The sequence below is a fragment of the Podarcis muralis genome, chromosome 6 (assembly GCF_964188315.1).
Source record: "Podarcis muralis chromosome 6, rPodMur119.hap1.1, whole genome shotgun sequence".
In the NCBI taxonomy this organism is placed as follows: Eukaryota; Metazoa; Chordata; class Lepidosauria; order Squamata; family Lacertidae; genus Podarcis; species Podarcis muralis.
In genome coordinates, this window is record NC_135660.1 from 4431245 (window position 1) to 4438748 (window position 7504).

The 7504-nt window shown below is 44.3% G+C and overlaps 1 pseudogene; it reads right to left on the reverse strand.

The window, feature by feature from the left end:
* Positions 1-221: 221 nt before the first annotated feature.
* On the reverse strand, positions 222-822 carry LOC114596767 (NADH dehydrogenase [ubiquinone] 1 alpha subcomplex subunit 8 pseudogene; annotated as a pseudogene).
* Positions 823-7504: the final 6682 nt, after the last annotated feature.

A 7504-nucleotide genomic window follows, 5' to 3' on the forward strand; every position in this document is an offset into this window, starting at 1 on the left:
ACACGGAACGCCGTTTACCTTCCCGCTATTAAGCGGTCCCTATTTATCTACTTGCACCCAGGGGTGCTTTCGAACTGCTAGGTTGGCAGGCGCTGGGACCGAGCAATGGGAGCGCACCCCGCCGCGGGGATTCGAACCGCCAACCTTTCGATCGGCAAGCCCTAGGCGCTGAGGCTTTTACCCACAGCGCCACCCGCGTCCCTTATCCTTAATGACTACCAAATACAGAGAGCATTCAAAACACACCAGGAAAGAGTTATTTACAGCCATCAAGAAGTCTGGCGTTGTTTTGAAGGAGCCCAGATAGCCAGTTTAAAAGTTAAAGAAGGACAACTTGCTTCCATATTTGGACGCCTGCAACTCGCCTTCAGTTGGTGGGTTTGGTTGTGGTCTTTGCCTAGAATGATAGGGATTCCCAGGCAGTGGCCGGTCAGTCTTCACTTTAGTGACCTTTGGCAGCTGTCCCAGATCAGGTCTCACCCAGCCCAACTTATCCAGGACGCACTCATCCAAGACCGGCTGCTGCTGCTTGCGCCAGTGGCAAAGCTCTAGCAGGTTATTATAGTCAATGCAAGTCCAGTGTTGGGTAAATGGATCCCCACAGTGCAGTTTAAGCTGCCTGAAGAAGTCCATTGCACACTTGTTCACTTCCTTGCCTTCCTTTAAACATTTCCGTGGGTCTTCCTCTTCCCAGCGGCAAAGCATGAACTCCTTGTTGGGCTTGTCACACTGTGAACCATAATGATGAGTTGTTGCTTTCAGTACGGCTGAGGTTACATTCACCTCTGTGATAGGAATTTTGAGGTCTTAGATATATGGTAATGTTCATAAGCGTACCAACCAAGCACGTACATAGATCAGCACAGGAAGACCGACCTGGAACCATTTTGATTCCTAAACTGAGCAAATGTTTTCTCTGAAAGGTCAAAGTGGGAAACCTCCCCATTGTCTCTTTCCTCACAAATCCTGTCTTAAAGGCACATTTAAGATATGAATAGTGTATGAGCCTGTGACCTGGTTGAGGAACTAAGTATTTATCATTACTAAAGACTGGCCAGGCTCCCCAGGCAATCCAATCAAGTGACCATTAAACAGGTAACCTGGCAGACAGGAGGTAAACAAAACACTCAGATTTCTGCTGTAGACCGCCCTTTCTGTGATGTAGGTATGATGTATCTGAGGGGTGGATTTAGGTTACACCCCTTCTGTGATGTATGTATGATGTTTCTGGGGGGTGGTCTTGATCTACAGGGTGGCAATTTCAAAAGTCTTTATAAGGGCTTGCTGGCCATTTTTCTGGATTCCTCCTCCACTCCTGCGTGTGAGGGGAGCACCCTGTTGCAACAGATCAATAAAGATCAGGCTTACGAGCTGCTTTGCTTCTCAATATTCTCTGCTTGGCCTCTGTTATTCTCTCCTACCAATAGGGAACCTATGTAAGGACTCTCTATGGGCTCTTGGATACCCCATAAGGGAAAAGGGCAATTTTTTGTTTACAACAGGCACAGGATAGGAGCCTTGCCCAAAAAAAGGTTGGCAGCTCAACTGCTTCCGAGTTTCCCATGCACATTTTGAAACTATGCATGCTTTGAAAGCAATAATCCAGAGTATCTGATTAAAATGACACCCAGCAGCCCCTAACATTCCTCACAGAATTAAGTATTAAGCAAAATGGATTTCTGGTTTGATAAGGATCATTTCATTTCATGCTGTGCTTTTGTGTTAACTGAGGGATTTCAGGTCAGTGTTTTCTGCAGAATTTAGGCAGCAGTCCTGCACCCACTTGCCTGAGAGTGAGCGGGACTTACTTCTGAGTAACCAGCCACGCAAGCTAAGCCTGCGGAAGTGAAAATAATAATTTACGAATAAATCTGGTCAGCAGTCTAGAATTAAAATGTTGCCCAGTGTGAGAGATTACCCAGTCTAGATGCTTAAGATGCCAAGGCTACAGAAGGGGTTAAGAGGACAGATACTTAAAAAACAAATATATATAATGAAATAAAACAACATGTCTGAGTCGGCTTTCTTTAACAAAAATATATTCAGCAGGTGCTGAGAACAATACAGCAAAAGGAGGGAGTTTGCAGAGTATAGGCGCTGTCACACTAAAATACTGATTTTTATTCTATGCAAAAGTGGCAGCTCTGCATTTTGCTAAATCTGGTCTCCTCCACAAAACTTGGAATAATCTGGTACTTTAAACACATTTAATCACTTTGCAATTGCCCTCTGCATTTGTGCGAGGTGGGGATGCGCTGGCAAAGAAAGGCACTCTGCACAGCCTCAGAGAAACACTTTCTACTATTACTGCACAGAGCAAAAACAAAACAATTTTCTGCACCCAGTCATTTGAAGAACTTCTCCAAGAGAAACAGGAGTTCTCTCAGAATTATTTATCTGCATATACAAACCACAGAGCCTAGGACTTGCCGATCAGAAGGTCGGCGGTTCGAATCCCCGCAACGGGGTGAGCTCCTGTTTCTTGGTCCCTGCTCCTGCCAACCTAGCAGTTCGAAAGCATGTCAAAGTGCAAGTAGATAAATAGGTACCTCTCCGGCGGGAAGGTAAACGGCATTTCCGTGCGCTGCTCTGGTTCGCCAGAAGCGGCTTAGTCATGCTGGCCACATGACCCGGAAGCTGTACGCCGGCTCCCTCGGCCAATAAAGCGAGATGAGCGCCGCAACCCCAGAGTCGGCCACAACTGGACCTAATGGTCAGGGGTCCCTTTTCCTTTACCTTTACTGTCTACCCTGGTCCTGAATTAGGCGAACTCTGTAGAACAGAGCTTCCCAAACTTTTCATGCTGGGGACACACTTTTTAGGCATGCATCATTTCATGACACAGTAATTCTGTTTTAGGACGTGGGTGGCGCTGTGGGTTAAAGCCTCAGCGCCTAGGACTTGCCGATCGAAAGGTCGGCGGTTCGAATCCCCGCGGTGGGGTGCGCTCCCGTCGTTTGGTCCCAGCGCCTGCCAACCTAGCAGTTCGAAAGCACCCCCAGGTGCAAGTAGATAAATAGGGACCTCTTACTGGCGGGAAGGTAAACGGTGTTTCCGTGTGCTGCGCTGGCTCGCCAGATGCAGCTTGTCACGCTGGCCACGTGACCCGGAAGTGTCTTCGGACAGCGCTGGCCCCCGGCCTATAGAGTGAGATGAGCGCACAACCCCAGAGTCTGTCAAGACTGGCCCGTACGGGCAGGGGTACCTTTACCTTTACCTTAATTCTGTTTTACTAGTAAGGAGGAGGTTAAAATAACCCTTTTCTGGCCCCGGGAGGAATTCGGGGAGCTTTGCCTGGGACCGAACTACACACTGTAGCCGACACGCTAATGTATCGCGACCCACAGTTTGGGAAGCTCTGCTGTAGAAGTTCTATCAGCAATTGGACTGAGGTCTGAGGCTTTAAATACAGGAACCGTTCCAGGAAAAAAACCCTGAGGTTAATTTATTACAAAAGTCCACAGATAAAGAAAGCTAAATCCCCACCCAAATTTCTGATTCCCAACACAATGTTTGCTCATTGCATCATACAACACATATAAATCCTGGTCAATCACTAATCTTTAAGCAATGTTTCCTGGTTTGAGTAACAAGACCACAGTTAAAGCTAGATTGATCAGAGACCATTTTAAACAAACAGAGTGACCAGGTTTCTATGCTCTCTTTCTCTCGCTCTCTCAGTAAGGATCTCATTATAACTTTTCCACAGGATCCGGTAATGATCTGGCTTCATGTCAGTCTTTGCTTATTTATTTCTATTTTCTTTCTGCCTTTCCACACTGGCCAAGGTAGCTAACAAAACGAAAACACAAAATACATATATACAACACACACACACACACACAATCATCGGCCTGTGAAAACGCAGATCATTAAACAACAACAACAGGCAAATGAGCCCATCAGGCTAAACGTCTGTTCAAACCAGTAGTTCCCAAAGTTTTTCGTGCCTCTGACCCCGTGGTTCCAAAAATTCATTCACAGAGCCGACCCTATAAAACGCATTATTCAGAATAGTGGTTTGCATGAAGGAAGATGATAACACCATAAAATTCAAAACAGAAATAATTAATTGCACATTGATTTGAATTCCAATCAAAACTAGTTAGTTTAATCCAACAAAACGGATGAACTTGATCCAGGAATATCAGCTTCTCAAAGTCTGATACTCACTTACATCTCCAGGTAATCTCACTGCTGCCCAAGGGGTTGCACTTCTCACTCTGGGAACCAGTGCTTTTAAAGTCCAAGGGAGATCCTGGCTAAAAGTACAAAGTTATTTTGAGTCATGTATAACCGCTGCATTTCAGTTTTGCCTGATTCAGATTTCTGAGGATCAAAAAAAAATGTGCACACCAAGCTAGACTGGTCCTTTATACATGTATAATTTCAATTTCTGTGTATCCCTGGGACTAAGAAGGTGACGTTGACCTACTGAAACTCTTGGCCTTGGCTCTTATCTCTCCTCCATGAGACCAGAAAACCCCTGCAGATATCATCTTTATCAGAAAGTCTGTTCCATACAATATAGGAATCAAGCCTTTAGTGTGGACTCCCTCCCATTATCTCTCTATTGTCTTTTATATGTGTCTGTTGAAGACCTTCCTTTTTTCAACAGCCCCTTTGAAGTGGATATTTTATTTGTCCCAATCCATATTTGTATCAGACCAGACCTTGTTTTCACATATGAAATGGCTTCCAATATATGGAATTGTTTTAAGTTGTTTTTACTGTTGACGCTCCATGCAATGCGATTCATAAACAGAACCACTTTTTTTAAAAATTAAATAATATTTTGTTTCTTCAGGAACTAAATTCTACGCAGAAAGTATTCAGAGCTCATGCGGCCTCCAAGCTCAAGACTGGAATCCAATTTCTGGTTTCTGCATATTTTGACCTTGGAATCTGGCCTTGTTACTGTCTCTCTGTAATTAAATCTATTATGAGGACTCTGGGTGGGAAGAGGGAAGTTTCAAATGCTAATGAGTCAAATGATTGGTTCACAATTCCAACTGTATATGCATATGCTGATTTGACAGCCCGTCAATCATCTCCAAGGAAGAAGTCTATTTCTGACAGTACCTTTTAAAAACAGCCCTCTTTTTAGAACTTGCAATTTTTGGCATAATATTGCAGGAAATGAACCCTGTTCACCCAGAGCTTTTGGTGCTGCTCCTTGCTTTCATTAACCTGGAAGAACAGGTTGGGTCATCTGTAAAAATGTTTGCTTGGATACATTGATAGCTGGATCAGACCCAAAGCCCCATCTAGTGCAGCATTCTGTTCTGACAAGGGCTGACTTTCCCATGCATTAACTATTTTTACACATACGTATTTATTTTAACTGTGAGAGCTGGACCATCAAGAAGGCTGATCGCCGAAGAATGGATGCTTTTGAATTCTGGTGCTGGAGGAGACTCTTGAGAGTCCCATGGACTGCAAGAAGATCAAACCTCTCCATTCTGAAGGAAATCAGCCCTGAGTGCTCACTGGAAGGACAGATCCTGAAGCTAAGGCTCCAATACTCTGGCCACCTCATGAGAAGAGAAGACTCCCTGGAAAAGACCCTGATGTTGGGAAAGATGGAGGGCACAAGGAGAAGGGAACGGCAGAGGACGAGATGGTTGGATAGTGTTCTCGAAGCTACCAGCATGAGTTTGACCAAACTGCGGGAGGCAGTGGAAGACAGGAGTGCCTGGCGTGCTCTGGTCCAGGGGGTCACGAAGAGGCGGACACAACTAAACAACTAAACAACAGCAACAATTTATTTTAACTGACTACAGCTGGCTTTTCCAACACGGAAAGTGGCATTAGATTAGGAAGAGAACCAGGGCTGATGTTCCTGGACTACAAATCCCATAATCCCTGACCACTGACCCCCACTTGCTGGGGCTGATGGGAGCTGGAGTCATACATCAAGCAGTTCTCCCCTCCCAGCACCCCCCTCCAACAAGACAAAATCTTAAAAGAGCAAGCAATATATGTGTATATTTTAAAAATCCTCCACCTCCTAACGCAGCCTTTGCCCATATATTTCGGAGTACAACTCCCATTGGCCCCAGAGACACACCTGGAGGGCACTGGGTTGCCCAAATCTGCAGTAACTCAACCCATTTAGCCGTGATTCCTGCACTGCGAGGGGTTGGCCTAGACGACCTTTGGGTTCCATCCCCACTCTACAATTCTGTGATTGCTTTTTTGAACAACAACAAAAAAGTCTTTTTGCAATTGTAACTGATGGAACTACCTGCCACTGTACACTGACTCCCCTTCCTAGGTCTCACGGTGATGTAAATTCTTTTTAAAAAAAATCAATTCCAAAACCAGGTCATGATTGCCGGCCATGCAATTCTACTCTCTGCCGAAGAATGCTGTGTGAGCTGCAAGCTTGCAGCCTGGAAGCAGGGCCAGATTTAGGTTTGATGAGGCCCTAAGCTACTGAAGGTAACGGGGCCCTTTATATGTCCAGCTGTCCTTTGTCAACAACAAATTGTCGCTGTTTTTTGTGTTGTAAAGGGACCACTGACCATTAGGTCCAGTCGTGGCCGACTCTGGGGTTGCGGCGCTCATCTCACTTTATTGGCCGATGGAGCCGGCGTACAGCTTCCGGGTCATGTGGCCAGCAGGACTAAGCCGCTTCTGGCGAACCAGAGCAGCGCACGGAAATGCTGTTTACTTTCCCGACGGTGCGGTACCTATTTATCTACTTGCACTTTGATGTGATTTCAAATTCCTAGGTTGGCAGGAGCTGGGACCGAGCAACGGGAGCTCACCCCGTCGCGAGGATTTGAACCGCCGACCTTCTGATCAGCAAGTCCTAGGCTCTGTGGTTTAACCCACAGCACCACCCGCGTCCCGTTTTTTGTGTTGAATATATGCTATATGGCAATTGATGGACCTAATAGGTATCTAAAGCCATTTGCACATAACAAAACATGTATTTTATCAAAGTATCTGTTGAACTGAAATACAATTAAGAAGAAGTATATTAATAGTGAAATAATTATTAAGTTCTAACTTAAAATGATTTTTTACTCATAACAAACCTAATAAACTAGACTTTTAGAAGACATCTGAAGGCAGCCCTGTTTAGGGAAGCTTTTAATGTCTGATGTATTACATCAAAGCCCAGCCACATGGGCGGGGTATAAATAAATTATTATTATTATTATTATTATTATTATTATTATTATTATTATTATTATTATTATTAATGCAACCACAGGTTTTATTTTGTTTTTTATTTTATCTTTTGAAAATGTACATCCAGTTTTTGTTTCCTTTAAATTTTTGGGGTGCCCCCAAGAGCGTGGGGCCCTAAACTAGAGCTTGTTCAGGGAAGTTTTTAATGTGTGACATTTTAATGTATTTTTATGCTTTGTTGGAAGCTGCCCAAAGTGGTACAAACAAATGGGCGGGGTACAAATAAATTATTATTATTATTATTATTATTATTATTATTATTATTATTATTATTATTATACTGTAAGTCAATCCGGCACTG